Source organism: Diabrotica virgifera, chromosome 3 (assembly GCF_917563875.1).
Source record: "Diabrotica virgifera virgifera chromosome 3, PGI_DIABVI_V3a".
Classification (NCBI taxonomy): Eukaryota; Metazoa; Arthropoda; class Insecta; order Coleoptera; family Chrysomelidae; genus Diabrotica; species Diabrotica virgifera.
The window spans coordinates 131,566,817-131,591,182 of record NC_065445.1 but is presented as its reverse complement, the minus strand read 5'-3'; the positions used below and the strand labels follow the sequence as shown (position 1 = coordinate 131,591,182).

Here is a 24,366-nt window from a genome sequence, read left to right as displayed (position 1 = left end):
ATTACTAGTCAAGATATTTCAAGATTTCTTGATTTCTTGACAAGAAATCTTGGTATTGACATAAAATTTCTTGTCTTGTCTTGAAATCTAAAATTACTTCTTGTCTCAATCTTGTCTTGAAATCAAGACAAGATCAGGACAAAATCTTGAAATTTTCAAGATCTTTGAGACCCCTAGTTGCAATTTAGTAAATAAATTTGAAGAACAAAAAAATAATTGTTTTTTGCTCAATTTGGGTATTTATTATCCACAGAGAACGGCAGTTCTCACCAGTGGCGCACAACACCCCTACAAGCGACACTATATATACACGAAATTTTCGATTTTCTAAACCTGACTGAATTGAAAATTGGGCTAAATCCCATCTTAAAGTTTAGGAAAAGACTCGTCCATATGTTACTTCTCCATTTTGGTCCAAGGGTGTGGATTTTATGGCCCTTCCCATTTAAAGCCTGTTTTTCGTTCTCGTCCCCAAAACTCCCAAAAATTTCAAAAATTTAAGCCCGACCTTTGCGGCTTCTGATAGCATAGATCATTAACTTTCCAACGCATGTTTAATTTTGAAAATCGGTTATACCATTCAAATGTTATCGAGCTCAGAATTATGACTCAATTTTTATTTAAAAAATGGAAAATGTTTGTGGATATGTATGTATGTTTGTATGTATGTGTGTGGAAAAGTTAAACCGATCTGAATTTTTTTTCTGTGTTTCAAGAGGGTGTGAGGGCCGATTCAGAACCGGTCTAATTTTTGACTTCTGACTACCCGTAAGTTAGCTAGAGGACTAGGTAAATACAAAATAGCATATTTTTTGGGCGTATATATCTTAGGTTCAAGGAAAGACAGGAAAACCGCAAATACACCAAATCAATAGGGTTGAGTTAAGCTTTCAAATGGCGTTTAAGCGATTAAGCTGAGACATACGCAGTGCTCACCATAGCCAAAAAACTGAAAAATTAAACTTTGAAAATTTTGGTTTTTCGACAATTACTCAAAATTTCAACCTACGAATTTCGCCAATAACTGAGCGTTTGTAGAAGGACTCAGGACGCGTCTAACGGTGTATACCTTATATCTGGGAAAATTCGAATTTTTAATTTATAGGCTTCATAAATATGATCAAATCTATTTCTTATGGGAAAAACGGTTTTTCAAGCTCAATAATTCCTGTAATACGTTCAGTTATCATACTCGATCTTGGATACATCAGATAGTACTTGTCAATACGTTTTAAATTCATGTTTAGTGATCAACATCAGGTAAGCCGTTCAGAAGTTATAGAGCTCCAAAAGTATAATTAGTCCAGGAACTGAAATTTTTCACTTCGCAATTTTTACAGAATGGATCGATTTGCTTAAAAATTTGACAATAAGTAGTGGATAGTCCAAGGATCAAAATCTATATGATGCCGAAAGACGCTTTTACCATGGGGTGGTTGCCACCTCATCTCGAGGGTGGAATTTTTTTTTTTATATTTTGACCGCAAATGCTGGTAAAAATATTAATTATAAGCAAAAAATGTTCATTATACATTTTTTTTATAAAATTAATAGTTTTCGATTTATTAGTTATCGAAGCTGTTAGTTTTATATCGGAAAGATTACCAGATAACGGCAGTTCTCGCCAGTGGCGCAGAAATACACCCCCCTACACGCGACACTATTATATATACGAAATTTTAAATTTTCTAAAACTGACTGAATTGAAAATTTTGCCAACTCCCATCTTCAAGTTCAGAAAAAGACACCCATTCATATGTCAACCATCCATTTTGGTCCAAGGGTGTCGATTTTACGGCCATTCCTATTTAGGGTCTATTTTTCGTTCTGGTCCCCAAAACTCCCAAAAACTTCGAAAATTTAAGTCCGACTTTTGCGGCTTCTAACAGTACTGATCATTACCAGAGAACGGCAGTTCTTGCCATTGGCGCACACCCACACCACCCTACACGCGACACTATATATACACAAAATTTTCGATTTTCTAAATCTGACTGAATTGAAAATTGGGCCAACTCCCATCTTAAAGTTCAGAAAAGTCTCACCCATTTATATGTCAATCATCGATTTTGGTCCAAGGGTGTAGATTTTACGGCCCTTCCTATTTAGGGCCTCTTTTTCGTTCTCGTCACCAAAACTCCCAAAAAGTTTGTCCAACCTTTGCGGCTTCTAATAGAACTGATCATTACCTTTCCAACGCATGTCTAATTTTGAAAATCGGTTATACCATTCAAAAGTTATAGAGCTTAGAAATGTGACTCAATTTTTATTTAAAAATGGGAAAATGTTTGTGGATATGTATGTATGTGTGTTTGAAAGTTAAACCGATTTGATATTTTCTCTGTGTTTAAAGAGGGGGTCAGGGCCGATTTAGAACCGGTGTAGTTTGTTACTTTTGACCACCCATAAGCCAGCTATAGGACTTGGTAGGTACAAAACGGCATACTTTTTGGGGGTATATATATTCGGATCACGAAGAGGCAGGAGAACCGCAAATACATCAAATCAATAGTGTTGACTTAAGCTTTCAAATGGTGTCTAAGCCGTCAGGATCAGACATATACACGGCTCAGTATAGCCGAATAACTGAAAAACTTGTTTTCATTCTGGTGGGATATGCTATATGCCATTAGAGTGAAAACTTAGTCTTTTGAAAAACTAAACTTTGAAAATTTTGGTTTTTCGACAATTACTCAACATTTCAACGTACGAATTGCGCCAATAACTTAGCGTTTGTAGAAGGACTCAAGACGAATCTAACATCCGGGAAAATTCGAATTTTTAGGTTATAGGCTTCATAAATATGATAAAATCTATTTTTTGTGGGAGAAACGGTTTCGAAAGCTCAATAATTCCTGTAATAGCTTCAGTTATCATACTTGACCTTGTATCTATCAGATACTACTGGTTAATACGTTTCAAACTCATGTTTACTGATCAAAATCGGTTAAGCCGTTTAGAAGTTATTAAGATACAAAAGTATAATCCAATTAACGATTATTCCCCAAATGGTTTATGTAGTTGTAGTGGTTACGACGCTAAATTTGATCGGCAACGGGCAATCCGACTTCATTTACCGGCCATCTCAATATATTTTTTTTCAATCTATTTCGAATAGAAAAAAATCTAGTGTACATTCGATTGACACTAGATCATTTGGGAGATAATGCAACAAAGGTGACAATTTATAAAGCTTGACCTGTAATAGAGGAACATTGCATTCAACTTCATACATTTAATTTATAAATACCTTTGAAAAACTCCTGATACAAGAATAAAAAACCGCTAAACACCGTAAAAAGGAGTGGCGCATAAAATATTCCAGCTACAAAAGATCTGATATGAATGTTACGTGGCGCGAAAATGGATTTTCATTTGATGTAAAACAAAATTTTAGTTTTATTTTAAAATATTTTTTCATAATATTTGCTAAATTTGAAGTAAACGCGCCACAAAAGAGTTTCAAAATTCAAACTGTATCAAAGTTACTCTTTTGTGGCGCGTTTACTTCAAATTTAGCAAATATTATGGAAAAATATTTTAAAATAAAACTAAAATTTTGTTTTGCATCAAACGAAAATCCATTTTCGCGCCACGTAACATTCATATCAGATCTTTTGTAGCTGGAATATTTTATGAGCCACTCCTTTTTACGGCGTTTAGCGGTTTTTTATTCTTGTTTGTATTATACAATTACAAATTGTATATTACAATTTACAAAAATGTAGATATACTAAAAAAAGAATTTACGTTTTTTATAAAAAGTTAGTAGGTAATTGAAGTTGCTAATGCAATAAAGAAGAGAAAATTAGAAATCATCATCATCATGATCATCATTCAATCTTTGCTTGTCCACTGCTGGAAATAGATCTCCCTCATAATTTTCCATCTGTTTCGATCTTGTGCATCTTGCATCCAATTCCTATGACAACGTTTTAAATCATGAGTCCAAGGTGTTGGTGGACGATCTCTGCTTCGGTAGGCATAATCTCTTGGTCTCCATTCCAGTATCCGCTTTGTCTATCTGTTATCTGTCTGTTATCTGGTAAAAACCTATAATCAGTGTGTTTTGCCAGTGTTGACTTACGGAACAGAAAGGTTGACCATGACAAGGAGAACAGTGCAAAAGATCAGTGTGTCTCAAAGGACGATGGAGCCTACTATGTTGGGCGTTTTACTACGAGACAAGATCCCAAACTGCCATGCCAGCTACGACAAAGATCAGGAGTGGCTGACGCAGTAGAGAGAATAGCAGCACTGAGATGGAACTGAGCTGGTCCAGTAGCGTAGCTGATAGGCCCGCAACGTCGGGGCCTCTTAAAGCCTTCAAGCTTAACACTTCTCCTTTCTTTAAATTGGGGACCAAAATATATTTTCCTAATAAGCATCGAAATTAGGGAATTAGGAAGGAAGTAACGAAGCGGGTAATTGACTCTTACTCTCTCCGGGTGCAATTTAGCGTTTCGTGGACATGGTAGTTTAGATGAAAGTGAATCCCAAAAAGGTATTTTTTGGTGATTAAATTGATCGATACAGATTAAAAATAATAACTTAAAAACAAATTACTTGAGCCCTCAAATACAAACCGAAGTTATAAATTTGCTGGCTCGAGAAACTGAAATTAAAATAGTTGTTTTTATTCAACAACCCTTGATACCATTCGAGATATTTCAAAACACGATCGGCTTAGTTTTATTGTCCTGTATGTAAAAATAACTTGCGAATGAAAATAATTTACCTTTCAAAGCAGAAGTTGTTGAAAGTTTTTTGGAATTTAATCTCATATTAGACCAAAGTGCAAAAGGTCTTATAAATGAAATTTTAAAATTTATACAATCAAAGCACCTTTCCGTGTACAATAGTGATGTTGATTATAGTTACTTTCGAGTATTCAGTATTAAAGTAATAATTTACAGTATTCGTTACTTTGATTACTATGATTACTTTTGTATTTGAGTACCGGTAATCATATCTAGAATCGTATTTCTCAGTAGGTAGCTATTTTGTATAGGTATTCCGATATAACAACGACTTTCACCGATCAATTTAAGGGATAAAAATGATTTGATTACTATGATTACTTTTGTTACCTTTGTATTTGAGTAACGGTAATCATATCGAGAATCGTATTTCTCAGTAGGTAGGTTTGTAGGTATTCCGATATAACAACGACCTTCACCACTTAAGGGATAAAAATGATTTGATTACTATGATTACTTTTGTTACTTTTGCATTTGAGTACCGGTAATCATATCGAGAACCGTATTTCTCAGTAAGTAGGTATTTTGTATAGGTATTCCGATATAATAACGACCTTCACGAAGTACGAAGCAATCAGAATAATCAAAGTAATCAAAGTAGAAACAATAGTCGTTACTCGCTCTGTTACGATTGGTACGAAGTAATCAGAGTAGTCAAAGTAATCAAAGTAGATGTAATAGCATGTAATAGTCGTTACTCGCTCTGATACGATTGGTATGAAGTAAAGAAGTAATCAGAGTAATCAAAGTAATCAAAGTAGATACAATAGTCGTTACTCGCTCTAATACAATTGGTATGAAGTAACGAAGTAATCAGAGTAATCAAAGTAGATACAATAGTCGTTACTAGCTCTGATACGATTGGTACGAAGTAACGAAGTAATCAGAGTAATCAATGTAATCAAAGTATATACAATAATCGTTACTAGCTCTGATACGATTGGTACGAAGTAACGAAGTAATCAGAGTAATCAAAGTAATCAAAGTAGATACAATAGTCGTTACTAGCTCTGATACGATTGGTACAAAGTAACGAAGTAATCAGAGTAATCAAAGTAGATACAATAGTCGTTACTAGCTCTGATACGATTGGTACAAAGTAACGAAGTAATCAGAGTAATCAAAGTAACGATTTGCCTATCTGTATTGTAATCGTTACTTTCGGTATTCGTAAGTAACGAGTACTTTCTAACGAATAGTTACTTTTTCCACATCACTAGTGTACAACTGCCAAGGAAAAGGGTTTGATGTGGCAAGCGTTATGAGTGGTGTATATTCAGGCGTACAAAGGCGCACAACTGACATTGAAAAAACAGCTTCCTATGTTCATTGTGCATCCCATGATCTGAACCTAGTGTTGAATGATGCCGTTGCTGGTGTACAGGAGTTGGTTTTTTAGGATATAATTAATAGTCTAGGCGCCAGAGAAGTCACTGTGTCCTTTTCAATTCTGATGGACAAACTCAAGGTTTTTTATGGAATTTTGGCTGCTGATTGCGAATTTCGAGGGTGGATTTTGATTAGAGTGGTAAAAAAATGGTTATAAACAATTTAATTGTTTAGAAGGCTCTGGCTCATAAACTAAAATAGATAAAATAAAATGTTTCAAATAAAATTTGTTCCTTAATAAAAAGCAAAGAAAAATACGTTTACTAAACTTAAATCCAACAATTAGAACTCAAGATATTGTAAAATTAGTGCAAAATGCAAATTGCAAAATAAGTATTGTTCAAAGCTTCATGGATCGTAACTCAGCTTCTATACATGTAAATGAACCTTAGAAGGTATAATTTTAAAGCTTAATTAATAGCCTTTCAAACAAAGTTTGCTAAAATACTTTATCTTTATTTGTTTTAAAGTTATACCCGTTTGAAGTTATAATTCTCATAAAAAAATTGTACACTAATTTGTTTATAAGGATTTCAAGCAAATTTGAGCTATCAACACTTATACTTTAATTAACAATAATGATAGAAGAACTCAAAAGGAACAATTTGAGCTTATGGAAATGTTCGTAAGTTTATTTTTAGCCAAGATATCGATATTTTTATGGCGCGCTATGAGGCGCAAGATCACAGTCAAGTACTTAAGTATTTTTCGACGCTTTATCGATCGTAACTCGGCTTCTACGCACGAAAATGAGCTTTTTAAGGTCTCACTTTAAAGCTTAATTAATAAACTATCAACCAAAGTTTGTAAAATTACTTTATCTTCATTTGTTTTAAAGTTATACTTGTTTGAAGCGTCCAAGTCACTATTAAAATCAAAAATAAAACGGGATAATTCCCCAAGGGTTGGTTGTATACCATCTAGTTCTAGTTAAATAACTTAACGTGAAGTAAAACACTCCCTGGTGTAGTTGATATCATATTATACCAACTACACCAGGGAGTGTTTTACTTCACGATAAGTTATTAAAATTAACTTTGTTGATAGATCTCTTATTAACATTTTCAACCATTTTCTTGTAAGTGTAATTTTTGTAACATGTATCAACGTGATATTTGAATACACTTCAAAATATATATTAAACAATATTTTATAGTATTGTTAACCCTATTAAAAAATTATTTATATAGTTTATCTAATGATATTAAAAACTTACCATTTTTACCCAAAAGATTTAAATCTATGTAATACAAGATCTGTACGAATATTTGCTGCTTCAATTATACGTGCACAACCGTTCTCAGTAGAAGATACTTTGATGTTGATATTTTTTTGACATATAATACACAATTTTTTATTAGTTAAATTATTCATTATTGCAAAAAATTAAAATTACCTGCTACACTATTAAGAAGCAATGACTTTGTTGTTACAAATAGACAGAGTTATGTTATATTTGTAGACATTGACAGACATATTAAGAATAGGCAAGGCCTCCTGAGCAAAATACTGTAATACAAGAGCAGTCGATCGGTGTCTTTACCGTGATATTACTTGACTGTGAGCCGATCTTGAGCCTCAGAGCGTGCTATTAAATTATCAATATCTTGGCCAAAAATAAACCTACGAAAACTTTCCTAGGCTCAAAATATTGCTTTTGAGTTCTTCTATTATCAATGTTAATTAAAGTATAAAATTTATATGTTTATTACTAAAAACACTTATAAACCAATTAATGTACAAATTTATAAACAATTAAAATGTTTATAACATTTATAGCCTTATAAACAATTAAAATGTTTATAACAATTTTTTGACCACTCGGATCGAAATCCACCCTCGAAATTCGTAATCAGCAGCCAAAAGTCCATAAGAAACCGTTGAGTTTGTCCATCGGAATTGAAAAGGACACGGTGACCTCTATTGCTCTATTTGGCGCCTAGACTATAAAAGATTATGTTTTTTTAGTGCAAGTATTAAAAGATGGGATGTACTATGTACTATGATGACTTTGAAGTCATCGAGTTTGCCAACACTTAAAAGGTTATGGAAAACCCGGTGGTCATCCAGACATGATGCTGCTGTGGTTTTCGTCGAGCTTTAATTCATTGCTGTCTAAGAAAACGATGCAAAATTAGAAGCTAAAGCATTATTAGAGGATATGAATAATTTTGAATTTGCCGTTAACATTACTATTCAATCTAAAATACTTAACTGTATTAATCTAACACAGCGATTCTCAATCTGTGGTACATGTACCACTGGTGGTACAATTCATTACTTGCGGTGGTATACAAAACACAAAAAAAAATTAAAATAGTAGTACTTAGCAAGTCTTGATAATACACTCTAAAAATACAGGGTGTAACAAAAGTACAGGTCATAAATTAAATCACATATTCTGGAACCAAAAATAGTTCGATTGAACCTAACTAACCCTAGCACAAATATGCACACAAAAAAAAGTTACAGCCCTTTGAAATTACAAAATAAAAATCGATTTTTTCCAATATATCGAAAACTATTTGAGTTTTCTTATTGAAAACGGACATGTGGCATTATTATGACAGGAAAATCTTTAAAAAAATTCTGCACCTCATAAAAATTTTATGGGGGTTTTGTTCCTTTAAACCCCCCAAACTTTTGTGTACGTTCCAATTAAATTATCATTGTGGCACCATTAGTTAAACACAATGTTTTTAAAACTTTTTTGCCTCTTAATAATTTTTCTAACTAGTTTTTATCGAAATATTTTGAATATTTGTCAAATCCACCACATATTTGTATACTGTTAAGTACGATTATAGAGACCCTATAATAATATGAAAATTTATTTATAAATTACAGATTTTATAAGTATATTTTGAACCATATTAAAAAAGAAGCCACATCTCGATAAAAGGTGCCTTATCGGAAAAATACTAAGAGACAAAAAAGTTTTAAAGACACTGTTTTCAACTAATGGTACCGCAATAATAGTTAAATTGGAACGTACACAAACATTTGGGGGGTGTAAAGGCGCAAAATCTCCATAAAATTGTTATGTTAACATATTAAAAAAAAAAGAAGCCGCATCTCGATTAAAACTGGTATATCTAAAAAATACTAAGAGGCAAAAAAGTTTCAAAACATTGTGTTTAACTAACGGTACCACAATAATAATTTAATTGGAACGTACATAAAAGTTTGGGGGGGTTTAAGGGAACAAAACCCCCATAAAATTTTTATGGGGTGCACAAATGTCACTATAATTTCTTTTTAAGATGTCCCTGCCATAGTCATGCCACATGTCCATTTTCATTAAAAAATCTCCAATAGTTCGATATATCGGAAAAATCGATTTTCATTTTGTAACTTCAAAGGGCTGTAACTTTTTTTGTGTGCATATTTGTACTAAGGTAAGTTAGGTTCAATCGAACTATTTTTGGTTCCAGAACATGTGATTTAATTTATGACCTGTATTTTTGTTACTCCCTGTATATGTGGTACCAAAAATAACAAAAAGAACTGTAGGTGGTACATGACTCAAAAAGTTTGAGAACCGCTGATCTAACATCAATACTTTTGCAATCTGAAATGGTAGAGTTAACGGTCGCCCTTCAACTTTTTGAAAAAACTCGTGATAATCTTCGAGAAATGAGAAATTCGTTTTCCGAAACTTTAACAGAAGCAGCAGGAATAGCAGAAGAGTGGGGTATTATACCGGATTTCAAAAATAAACGGATAAAACGTATAAAAAATTTTACGATGAGCTCAGCTGCAACGAAAAAATAACTTACAGCAAAAAAGTTTTGAAGTTAATAGTTATTGTTTCAATGTAAATTTAGATAATACCTAAACTTTATATTATATAATATTGCAAAATTATTATATTATAATATTATAAAAATATTATATTATAATATTGCAAAACTTACCAATAGGTTTGCCGGATTAAGAATGTAGGTATGTAGAATAGGTTTTCATGTATATCTATTCCCAAAAAATCTATTAACACTAACTAATGAAGACCTATTAAAGTAAGGCCAATGAAGACCTTTGTCGCGGGTAGGCCCCCCAATCTTCAGCTACGCCACTGAGCTGGTCACGTGGCTCGAATGACAGACAACAGATGGACAAAGCGGATACTGGAATGGAGACCAAGAGATTATGCCTACCGAAGCAGAGATCTTCCACCAACACCTTGGACTCATGATTTAAAACGTTGTCATAGGAATTGGATGCAAGATGCACAATATCGTAACAGATGGAAAATTATGAGGGAGATCTATTTCCAGCAGTGGACAAGCGAAGATTGAATGATGATGATGATGATGATTTCTAATTTTCTCTTCTTTATTGCATTAGCAACTTCAATTACTAACTTTTTATAAAAAAACGTAAATTCTCTTTTTAGTATATCTACATTTTTGTAAATTGTAATATACAATTTGTAGTTGTATAATACAAATAATAAATACCCAAATTGAGCAAAAAACAATTATTTTTTTGTTCTTCAAATTTATTTACTAAATTGCAACCTAACACTAGCATGCCGAATCACTTAGATCTACAGACTGGGCGCGTCTCGTAAATTGCACGACTTCGCGCAATCGTACTTGAGACACTGTGTCAGGTGAGGTGTTTGAAAATTTGAGTACTGTAACCTTACTGTGACAATTGCATTTTTTTAAGGTAACACACACTTTAACTTTATTATGAAATCGAGCGTTAGTCAAAATTCTAAATGCTCAGTAAATACAGTAGGACCCCGCAAATCCGAACCCCGCTAATCCGAACGTTCGGCAAATCCGAACCAACAGAAAGTGAAAAAAATTAAAAAATTCAAGACAAAATTAAAAACATGTTTATTATACAGAGTAAAACCAGAAAAAGCATGTAAAAACATGTTTATTATACAGAGTAAAACCTGGACAATCTAGGATTAATAGGTCTTGGACTAGCTCACTTTTTTTCTGACGCATGGAGGTGTACGAATTGACGCAACGATTTAAACCATTTACGCATAAACGTTCCATCGACCGGTAACGCAGCAGAGTTCTGCTCCACGTAGAGTAGAGCCACACCCAGAGCTTTAGTGGCATCTGCGTGTGACACTAGATATGGCAGGGAAACTTCTTCCTCGCTTTCTTCATCTTCATTAGGGTTGCCTTGAGGTTGAATCAAGTGTACAATATCTTCATCTGTAAATTCTTGGTGCCCATTGTCGTCAGCTTCAGTCTATTCTATAATTGCACTATTTTCTTCGTTTTCTCATCCTGTGTTGTACGACTTCTAGTTCATATTGTAATGGAGCGTGGAAAAATGGAGCTTCTTCAAATTGTAAATCTAGCCAGCGAGTTAGCGACTAAACACAAACAATGACACTGGCTCTGCATCAGTGACATAAATCTGAGATATGTGGAAGAGAGAGAGTGAGACAGGTGCAGCGACTTAAAATCAACGACAACGAAAGCTTTGAATTATTAGTTAGGCTAACTTTCGGATAATCCGAACTTTTCGGAATCCGAACAGACTGTCTCCCCAATTAGTTCGGATTTGCGGGGTTCTACTGTAATAACAACAATTAGTTACTTGTATTGAAAACAACATATTTTGTAATTAAAAAAAAACATATTTGCAACATAGATAACAAAACAACATGCTTTGTTACGTATTTAAAAAAACTCTCCATCATGCATGCTCCATGAGAAAAGAAAATATAAAACTAATTTCATCCTTATATCGTGTCTCAGATGGCGTAGCTACTTTTGCTATATAACTACTCAACGCTTTGCTACTCTACCTACCTACATACAATTTGTATTATTTTATCAAAAAACAAGCATTTACAAACTCTGCAAATTGTATTATTTTGCTTTGCATTTTCATATGGAAAAACAGCGGTATTTCTTGAACTTTTTTTGAACAAGGTGCAATACTTAGGTAATATTATTATTAATAAAACAAAGTATATTAAAATACAATGTTAAAAACTTTAATACTATTTAAAAACTTTAATATATTATATTAAAATATACATTTTATGAATCAGTAGAAACGATTAGGTATATTTAAATTTGGTAAATTATAACTCCACTCGACCAGAGCACGACCACACAACTCAAAACATATTAAAATACAATGTTAATAACTTTAACAATATTTAAAAACTTTAATATAATATAGTATACATATTATGAATCAGTAGAAACGATTATATTTAAATTTGGTAAATTAAACTCCGCACGACCACGCAACTCGAAACACAAGTACGCAAATACGGTTGCGTGAAGCATGGCTCGAAGTCGTGCAATTTACGAGACTCGCTCGAACTTTAGATCCTTGTTGCCGAATCCGATAGCACCTGACGTTCCACTTCCACCAGGACCTTCATCGTCAACACACCACATGAATGATTTGGATTGCAGTCATTAGTCATTACTCCGATTATTCAATAAGTAGCAGCGATGATGAAACGCAAAATCCAAAACCAGAAACAGACAAACATCCCTGGCAAGATGTTATTAAACAGAAACGAAAAAGGTATAAAAAAGCTAGCACAAATACTGATAAACAAAACACACTTACTTCAAACAAATTTGATGCTTTACATAACCTTACTGACACAAATGAGGATACAAACAAAAGTACATCTGAAAATAATAATGCAGTAATAAAATCCAGACCTCCTCCTATATACATATATACGGTGTTACTGATTATGCTGCTATGTTAACCAATTTGTCAAACGTTTTAGCGGAAGAAGAATTCCACACTCGAACATTATCCGAAAACACTGTCAAAATATATCCCAAAACCGTAGACATCTACAGAAAACTAGTAAAATATTTGTGAGAAGAAGGAATAGTTCACCACACTTATCAACTAAAAGAGGAACGTGCCTACCAAGTATTTATTAGAGGACTCCATCATTCTGTAAAAGTTAATGATATACCTACAACATTAATTACAATCCAAGGGACACAAAGTTAGAAATATAGTCAACGTCTTACACAGAGTAAGTAAAGCACCTCTACCCTTATTTTTTATAGACTTGGAGCCTCAAACTAATAATAAGGAAATATATGATATACAATATTTACACCACACAAGAATAACGGTTGAGCCTCCTAGACCGAAGAATGGAATAGTTCTATAGTTCAGTGTATGAGATGCCAGAGGTACGGACATTCAAAAACATACAGCACAAAACCATTCAACTGTGTAAGATGTGGGCGTGGACATGACTCAAAAAGCTGCCAGAAGCCACGTAACACTCCCGCCACATGTGCTTTATGTAATGGAGGCCATACAGCCAATTTTAAGGGCTGTGTACCGAGATTTAATTAACAATAAAACCAACAACAGGGGTCCACCTCAAATCCATCAACAAAATTAAGAAACAATACACCAAACTACCAAACGCCAAACATTAATACTACATTCCAAAATCATCATCCGAACACAAAACCGACTTATTCTGCTATATTACAAAATAATCCCAACAGGCAGTCAACACACAATGAGAACGAAAATTTAACAGACGTCTTGACCAGCTTCCTTAACCAATTCAGAGGCATGCTCAATCAGCTACTTAATCAGAACAGCATGATCTTAACAATGCTCACAACTGTTATTAATAAGATTGCACACTAATGGCTCATACACTTATCATAGCAGCTTGGAACTCAAACGGACTTTCAAATCATATACAGGAGATAGGAGATTATTATTTTTCTGAAAATGCACAAGATTGGTATACTTTTGATTTCTGAAAGTCACAGCACTGACAGAACTATAGTTAAAATATACCCAATTATGTGACATATTATGCCAATCACCCCGACGGTGAAGCTCATGCAGGATCTGCTGTAATTATTTAAAACCCTATTAAACATTATGAACTGCAGCCATATATTACAAACAAAATACAAAATGCAAGAGTAAAGATACAGAGCACAACATGGTATATTACCATAGCTTCACTATACAGTCCCCCTCAACATATGATCTTAACTGAAGAATATAATGAACTTTTTGATTCCCTAGGCTCCCATTACATAATTTCTAGAGACTGGAATGCAAAACAAACTACCTGGGGTTCAAGGCTTATTACAACCAAAGAAAAACTTCTCCTGGGAGCAGTTTAATACAAAAATCTCAACTATTTATCAACTGGCGAGCCAACTTATTGGCCCACTGATAGAAATAAAATTCCAGACCTATTAAATTTTGCTATAATCAAAAGTATACCAATCCATCAATGTGATATTAAATCAAAATTTGACCTTAGCTGTGATCATAGTCCCATCATCATCAATGTGAGTAGTGAAATTCTGCAAAAAGTTTCCCCTCCTAGACTATGTTCTAAACGAACTGACTGCCCACCAACTCGTAAACACCAACCTAAATCTCAACGTAAGGTAAGGATAAAAACAGATGAAGAAATTGAGACAGCAGTTCACGATTTCACAAATCTGATGCAAAACGCGGCCTGGAAAGCAACACCTGTACATCATAACAGAAAGACAGATGATGTTCCTAGATATATTAAGGAGTTGGTAACCGAGAAACGTAGAGCACGCAGAATCTGGCAGCACACAAGAAACCCAGCGGACAAAACCAATCTCAATAGACTGATTCACAGAGTACATTCAGCACTTCAAGAATCCAGAAATACATATTTTGAATATATCATAAAAAACCTGACTCCCAGTGATCACTCATTGTGAAGAGCGACCCAAAAAATAAAAAAGACCCGTCGTAACAGCTTCTCCATTAAGACAGAACGATAATGCATGGACTAGATCAAATGAGGAAAAAGCAAGAGTTTTTGTGGAACACCTTGGAAAAGTGTTTGCACCAGTAGATTTATTCGAAGATGAAGAAATAAACAACTATTTAGATGCTCCCTGTCAACTATCACCATCTGCTAGATCAATTACTCCATCAGAAATTATGGAAGAGATAAAGAAAATCAACTCCCATAAAGCTCAAGGTTATGATCTAATAGTGGGAGAAATTCTCAAACATTTACCAAGAAGAATCGTGTTTCACACTACTTTATACAACCGGATTCTTCATCTTTCCTACTATCCAACGCAATGGAAATATGCTGAAATTAGCATGATCGCCAAACCTGGAAAACCTCCAACAGAAGCTGCCTCTTACAGACCTATAAGCCTGCTGCCTATACTTTCTAAAATATTTGATCGACTACTGCAAAGTAGAATAAATAGCCCAGTCGGGATAGCATTTGACCTTGCATTAGGAGCTGCCCCAAATTTTATTTTTCTAATCTTTAGGGAGGGTCAATATTAGTACAAATTTAACATCTCGACTGAATTCCACCGTTGCGTTAGCCGCCATCTTGATTTTAAACGAGAACCATTTTTGCTCAATATCTCCGCCATTTTCAATTTTTTGACAAAAAGTGTAGAAACTGAAATTGTTGAAAATACGATTTTCTATAATTTCATTTATTATAATTTTTTTCGTGCAGTCGATATTTTCCGAGTTATGACGGGAAAATTGTGACAGTTGTAGCATAATTATTTAATTATTGAATTACCTCGTTTATTATTAGTTTTACAACAAATATTTACCTATACAAAAATGAAGAGAATTAAATTTTGTACAATTTTGATACCGTTCATTTTTTTGATAAAATCAATATTTAAGGTAGTACGTATGTGGTAAAGGTGCGAGCGTAAGACCTGATTGATTTTGTAGCAATTGTTTTTGTTCAATATCTCCGCCATTTTTAACTTTTCGACAAAAAGTGTAAGAACTGAAATTGTTGCAATTACGATTTACTACAATTTTTCGAGAGAACCAGTGGCGGGTCTACAAGGGGGGAAATGGGAAAATTCCCCCAACAGGGTCCAAAATTTAAAAAAAAATTGTTGGAACATCACAATATATTAGCTGACATAAAACTTAAAATATCGACAGACAAATTCAACCAGTAAAACCCGCTAGTTAATAAAATTAAGTGAACTTAATGTATATAATGTCTTTTTATGTCTTTTATATACTTAGTTTGGTTGATGTTTCATTGGAAGTTTCAAAAATTGTATAAAATATAATTCTCTTTATTTTTGTTTATGTACAATTATGTCGTAAATTTAATAATAAATGAGACAATTCAATAATTATGCTTCCCCTCCGCTTCCATTATTTTCCCCCTTAACCATGAGAATATTGATCGTATAAAAAAATTGTGCCAAAGAAATTGTAGGAAATTGCATTTCCAACAATTTTCTTTCCCACCATTTATGTCGAAAAGTTGAAAATGGCGGAGATATCAAGCAACAACAGTTTTCATTTAAAATCAATATGGCGACTAATGCAACCGCGGAATTCAGTCGAGATTTTAAATTTACCCTACTATTAATCTCTCCTAAAGGATATAATAGTGGTAGCTCGTGGTAGTGGTAGCGGGTAGGTACCCCTCTATGATCCCGATAGAGAGCAGACTTACTTCAGGGATTTAGCGCCCCTGCCCACGCGAGCTCCTGGTTTTTTCCTCCATTTCCTATTTAGAGGTAACCAGGCCCCAACCTCCGTATTATCCTATCCAAACCCCAAATTCCTTCCCTAATATCCCCTCCCACCCACCAACCCGTCTGGCCAGCGTGGTGGGTTATGGCCAAAACCTCCACAAATCAAAAATGTCGGTTTCAACAGATATACGGAAGATACCCCAGGTGGGTAGGAAGTTTATTCCACAGTCCCACACCGAAATAACGGTCTGCCTCGAGGATTCTGGGGGAGGCAAGTCGACATTGAAAAAGAAGAACAACAAACAACTCCATATAGCAACTTACAACATCCGTTCCATGGCAAAAGACGAAAAACTCTACGAACTAGAAGAGGAATTAGGGAATATGAATTGGGATATAATGGGACTATCAGAAGTTAAAAGAAGAGGTGAAGGGTATGTGGACTTACATTCAGGCAACAGGCTCTATTATAAAGGCAATGAAGACTATACATACGGTGGAGTAGGTTTCTTAATCAACAAGAAGAGAAAATCACAAATTCAAATAATTGACAGCATCTCAGACAGGGTTACATACATGATTTTAAAACTAAATCCAAAAACCAAATTAAAGATTGTGCAAGTTTATGCTCCAACTGAAAATGCAACTGATGAAGAAATAAATACTTTTTACGAAGATCTTAAAAAAGCTATAGACACCAACAGAGAATAAGATTGAAGACTCTGAAAGCAAGATTGGAAATTTTGGATTCGGCACAAGAAACACAAGGGGAGAAAAACTTATGGAATTTCTGGAACAAGAAAACATGTATATTATGAATACCTTCTACAAAAAGAAACCTAACAGAAAGTGGACATGGGTTGCACCTAACGGAACCACCAAAAATGAAATAGACTATTTTCTCTCAAACAACAAAAGAATATTCGAAGACGTAACAACAATAAACAACGTAACAACGGGTAGTGACCATCGTATAGTTAGAGCAAAAATAAATATTAACATGAAAGAAGAGAGGAAAAGAATATTTAAAAAAACAACGCGAATAGATGCCTTTAAAGTAAAAACAAATGAAGAGCAATTCCGAGAGGTCTTAGCGGATAAGTTCAAATATGATCCTTCACATAATCAAGATGAAATTGACGAAATTAACAAAAACATCAATAAGAACCTTCTCGAAGCCGGACTACAGGTCGCAAAGAAAACAAGTACTAAAGAAGACAAAATAAGCAACGAAACTAAACAACTGATGACGGAAAGACGACAACTACTAACGCAAAACAAACGCCATACTCAAGAATACATAGAACTTAATAAAACAATTAGAAAAGAACTAAAACGCGACTTACAAAAATGGAACGAGAACTTAATAGAGCGAGTCATTGAAAACAACAGAGGCTTAAAATGTCTAAGACCCGCATTGGGTGTTCAAAAAATCATTAAAATTAAAGACGCCAATAGTAAGGAAGAGAAGGACAAATATAAAATAACAAAAATAGTCGAAGACTTCTACAAAAGCTTGTACAGCTCGCAAAGCCAGCCTAATGAATCAACAAAGGAGAACGTCAAAAGAAAAATAAAAAACGTGGGATCAGAAGTACTACCAAATATAAAGGGATTCGAAATAGAAAGAGCTTTAAAAGAACTAAAAAATAATAAAGCTCCAGGACAGGACGGTATAATTGCCGAGCTCTTGAAAACAAGCAAGACAGTAACAATCCCTATACTAACAGAGCTATTTAATAAATGTCTCCATAATAGCAAGATCCCTAAAGACTGGAACGAAAGTCTAGTAATACTTTTACACAAAAAAGGGGACAAATGTGACCTACAGAATTACAGACCGATATCGTTGCTCAGTCAAGTATACAAACTATTCATGAGAATTATTAACAACCGGTTGACCTACAAAATGGACAATTACCAACCAGTGGAACAGGCTGGCTTCCGCAAAGGATATAGTACATCGGACCATCTGCTGACAATGAGAACATTGATAGAGAAGGCAAATGAATACCAACTACCCGTATTTCTTGCCTTCGTAGACTATGAAAAGGCGTTTGATAGTATCGAGATGTGGGCCATAGAACAAGCTATTAATAATTGTAGAATAGATTCGAGATATAGACAACTAATACATAATATATATGAAAATGCAACTATGATAGTACAACTAGACGAAAATACAAATCCCATCCCTATTAAGAGAGGCGTGAGACAAGGAGACGTAATATCGCCAAAGCTTTTCAACCTAGCACTAGAAGACGTCTTCAAAACGACAAATTGGTCAACCTATGGCATTAACGTTAATGGCAAGAAGCTAAATCACCTCAGATTCGCTGACGACATTGTGATTATAGCGAGCTCATTCGAGGAACTGCAAATTATGATAGAGGAACTCGCAGGCAGCTCCCAATACGTCGGTCTAAAAATGAACATGAAGAAAACAAAAATAATGACAAACACAGATGACCCCAGACGCATAACTATAAATGGCAGTGAGATAGAAAAAGTCCAGGAATATATCTACCTATGCCAAATCCTGAAACTTGACAAAGAAAACCAAAGTGCGGAAATTAATAGGAGAGCAAGACTAGCATGGGCAGGATTTGGAAAACTTGGTTGGATACTTAAGAACCGCAAAATACATCAATATTTGAGGACCAAAGTGTTCAACCAGTGCATCCTTCCTATCATGACATATGGGTGTCAAACCTGGACCCTAACCAAGGCAAATATGAATAAACTAGCTACAACAGAAAGAGCTATGGAAAGAGCAATGTTAGGTATACGACTGTCAGATAAAAAGAGGAGCGACTGGGTAAGATCAAAAACAAAAGTCGAGGACATAACAACAAAAGTTGCCAAACTTAAATGGAGCTTTGCAGGCCACACTGTTAGACAAAAAGACCAACGTTGGAATGCCACGATACAACATTGGAGACCTTACCAAAGTAAACGACCGAGAGGAAGACCACAGATGAGATGGGTTGATGATATTAAAAGAGTAGCCGGAACGAATTGGAAATATGTTGCTCAGGATAGAGACCGATGGAAGGAGTTGGGAGAGGCCTATGTCCAAACGTGGACGATAGAAGGCTAAGAAGAAAGGATATAATAATTATAAAATTTGGGGCAGCTCGGATACAAAATTCAATTCAATAATTATGCTTCCCCCACCACTTTTTACTATTTTTCCATGTAACTCGGAAAATATCAACCGCATGAAAAAAATTGTTAAAAAGAAATTGTAGGAAATTATATTTTGAACAATTTTAGTTGAAAATGGCGTAGATATTGAACAAAAACAATTGCTATAAAATCAATCGTCTTACGCTCGCGCCATTACCGCATACGTACTACCTTAAATATTAATTTTAGCAAAAAAATGAAAGAGATCAAAATTGTGTAGAAGTTGATTCTCTTTATTTTTGTACAGGTACATATTTGTTGTAAAACTAATAATAAACGAGATAATTCAATACTTCAATAATTATGCTCCAAGTGTCACTATTTTCCCCTCATAACTCGGAAAATATCGACCCCACGAAAAAATTATAATAAATAATATTTATATATAATAAAATCATATTTTCAACAATTTCAGTTTCTACACTTTTTGTCAAAAAATTGAAAATGGCGGAGATATTGAGCAAAAACAGTTCTCGTTTAAAATCAAGATGGCGGCTAACGCAACGGTGGAATTCAGTCGAGATTTTAAATTTATACTAATACTGACCCACCCTAAAGATTAGAAAAATAAAATTTGGGGCAGCTCCTAATGCAAGGTTAGGCCTGTTTTTCGTCTAACCCGACTAGACTAAAATAGTATAAACTCAATTAATAATTTAATATCAAATCATCAATTTGGCTTTAGGGAAAATCACACCACAACTCAGCAATGCCATAGGATAGTAAATTTAATCAGAGACGGTTTAGAAAACAAAAACATTTGCACGGCAGCATTTCTAGATATTCAGCAAGCCTTTGATAAGGTTTGGCATCAAGGGCTGTTATACAAACTAAAAACAAACATGCCGAGTCAGATTTACTTACTTCTAAAATCATACCTTTCCAACAGACATTTCGATGTCAAAATGGAAAAAGATAACAGAAGCTACCAACTCATAAAGGCAGGAGTACCTCAAGGCAGTGTCTTGGGACCATTTTTGTACATATTATACACTGCTGATATACCAACTACGAACGAAACAACTATCGCCACGTTTGCCGATGATACAGCAATAATTGCGCTTGACCATGATCCAGTAGTGGCCTCTAACAAGCTACAAACACATTTAGATCGATTACAAAACTGGCTGCAAAATATGAAAAATCAAAGTAAACCACGAAAAATCGGCTAACATAACATTTACGAACAGACATGTAAATTGTCCACATGTTACAATAAACCACCAAGTTATCCCAATGAAGACCGAAGTCAAATATTTAGGTATTCATCTTCAGGGCCGCCGCTACCATGTGTGCAAAGTGTGCATCGCACACGGGCGGCCGATTATAGGGGCGGCCAAAAGCAGGCCACTGATGATAGTACTTTTTTAAAACGAAAATAAATTCAAAAAATTAAATAGTAATGATTCAGATATTTCTATGAACTCTAATATTCCAAACAGTCTAAACAAAAATGCCAGAAAATGTTGTTTATTATATGAACTGCCCTTTTGCAGCTGTAGTCATAAAGTAGTTCCGAGTTTCCGAGGTTCGAGAATGCTTTTTAATTCAAAGTGGCTGGCGGCTTTCGGATTTTAAGATATTTTTATCTACGTGGTCCATATGCGATTTTTTCAAATTCTGAACATTTATGATTTGTTAAGAGAGTACGATACGGCAATAGGATACTTTCCGAGAATTTAGATAAGTGCTTGTTAAGTTGCTCTCATTAAGTAATAAAAAGTATTTTTTATTACTCGATGGTTGCTCTGTTATAATATTGTTCCCTAGTCCGTTCTTTAACGGTAAAATATTGCAATTGCAAAATCTCTAAATTTTAAAGTACCGCTTGGAATGACATGAAATTTGGCATACACATAGCTAACAAGTCAAAGAAAAAAAGTGATATTGTGCCGATATGTGCTTTTGCTCTGGGGGTGGTTTTCACCCCCTCTTGGGGGTGAAAAAATATTCGTCCAAAGAAAGTCAGGAAATGGATAAACTGGCTAATTTTAAGTAACTTTTGTTCTATAGAGTTTTTTCACTAAGTCAATACTTTTCGAGTTATTTGGCAGTGAATATGTTCATTTTTTCAACAAAATAACTACGCTTTTAGACGGTTTTTCGCAAATAACTAAAATAGTAAGTATTTTGTCGGAAAAACATTCTTAGCAAAAATATAGCCTATAAAAATTTTTAAAAAATGGTGTATACATATATCACGTCTCTACACCTAGTAGAAGCAGAGTTATAGCTAATGAAAAATAGGTTCATATTGGTCAAATTCCAAATGGAATAATTTAACGTGAAATAACCAAAAATGAAGCACATTTCGGGGAAAACTCATTACAAATTATTTAAAGTGTTTAAAAAAAGCTTCATTTTTGTTTTATAAAAAAAAAATTCTAGCATCAAAATTAAACAAGTTACGCTCAAAATAAAGTTAGTCCCTTTTGGTTTTGGTAAAAAAATCGAGAAAATCACCCCCTAATTAGTTTCTTAAATGAACTTAATCGTTACGACTTCACAAGTTTCTTGACTCGTGTATATATTGTTTATATGATCTGTAAGTTTCATCGGTTCAAAGCCCTTCTTATTGAAAGGGCTGAAGTAAAAAGGGGTTGAACGAGCCACTGATCACGAATGTATGCAAATTTAGAAACACCAAATCTTAATCAATTTTTGTCTAACAGAAAAACAAAAAAATACATGATATTCAGAAAAGCAAATCTGACTTTTTTTTGTTTTTCGAGATTTTTAGTATAACAATTTTTAAGTTATTTTGAAAAAAACATATTTTCAAAATTTAAATTTTTAAAAATTTTATTTTGAAACCAAATTTTTTCAAAAATAAGCACTTTGAATCGATGAAACTTACAGATTATAAATATAAACACAACATAAGTAAAATAATTTGTGGAGCGGTAACGATTAATTTCATTTAAGTTGCTAATTAGGGGGTGGTCTTCCCGATTTTTTTTTGCAAAGACAAAAGGGACCAACTTTATTTTGAGCGTAACTTGCTTAAATTTAATGCTAGAAACTTTTTGTAAAAACAGAAATAAAGCTTTTTTAAACACTTTAAAAAAGTTAAAATGGGTTTTCCCCAAAAAGTGTTTAATTTTTTGGATATTTCACGTCGAAATATTCTATTTGAAATTTGGTGAATATGAATCTATTTTTCATTGGCTATAACTCTGGTTCTACGAGATCCAGAGACCTAACGCGTACACCATTTTTTTTTTACTTTTTTATAAGCTATATTTTTGCTAAGAACGTTTTTTTCGACAAAATACTTACTTTTTGAATTATTTGCGAAAAACCGTCTAAAAATGTGGTTATTTTGTTGAAAAATGAATATATTCACTCGCAAATAACTCGAAAAGTGTTTACTTGGCGAAAAAGCTCTATAGAACAAAAGTTACTTAAAATTAGTCAGTTTACCCATTTCCGGACTTATTTTGGACATCTATTTTTTCACCCCCAAGAGGGGGTGAAAGTCACCCCCAGGGCAAAAGCACACATTGGCACAATATCCCTTTTTTTCTTTGACATGTAAGCTATACGTATGCCAAATTTCATGTCAATCCAAGCGGTTCTTTAAAATTTAGAGCAAAAACCGAGAAAGAATGGACTATATGTATTTATTATGCTTATGTATGGTTATAGATGCGCTTTTAGACACGCTTTTGATAAACGATTTTGTTTGTAACATATTTTTTTGTTTGTAATATATATTTGTGTGCCCGTTTCTTTTGCACGTGACACGACTGTATTTCAAATCGACCTGGATCCCGCGTACCAAAAAAAAGTTGATTAATATGAAAATTTGTTAATAGCTAGAGACAGTGGCCAGAAGACTTGAGTGAGTGACACTTGTGTTAGTGAATTCAGTGAATACAGTGGTAAATAAGGTGAACCAGCACTGGCCGACAACACCTGCAAAACATTACATAATTTATTAGTTTTACTTAATACTCCTTTGTACAGAGTAGATTGTAAATGTGCAAGTTTCAAATAAAGAAAAATTACTAAATTGTGTTTTAAACATATAATAACAAAACAGCGGAATACAACACAGAGATAAAAGTCGAAGGATTACAGGATTACTACCTCCACAAGATACATGTTCCAAAAGAGAATAACAGAACGAAGCAGAAACATATACTTATATCACAGAAAGTGAAGGAATCGAAGAATAGTATCTTAGTTAGCCTCATCGAAGAAAGTTCTTAGTGAAAGAAATATAAATAAAAATAAATCGTTCCCAAGACGAAAAACTAAGGTTTTGTACCGAAGTGAAGGAAAAATGTTAAGAAATGAAAAAAGTTTACCTAAAATACATGTCAACCAAGACACAATAGGCATACGATATAATTACCTATTGTACAAGATAATAAGAAACAAAACACATGCATTTGTAAGAAGAATAAAAAATGTTCACGGGAACATTTTTCAAAAGAAACGGAACATGATTTTTATGGTTTTCAAAAGGAAATATGGCGTTTTGTAAGAGGTCAAAGAACGGAGGTAAAGCAACTAAAAGATGAACTACATCACAT

At 33.9% G+C, this 24,366-nt stretch overlaps 1 protein-coding gene across 1 annotated transcript in view; it reads left to right on the top strand.

The window, feature by feature from the left end:
- Positions 1–21,892, top strand: part of LOC126881317 (uncharacterized) — a 261,916-nt gene extending 240,024 nt beyond the window's left edge. The window contains exon 2 of the mRNA XM_050645539.1: positions 21,686–21,892. The gene's annotated coding sequence lies outside the window, so the exon portion shown is untranslated. The remainder of the gene's footprint in view (positions 1–21,685) is intronic.
- The last annotated feature ends 2,474 nt before the right edge of the window (positions 21,893–24,366 follow it).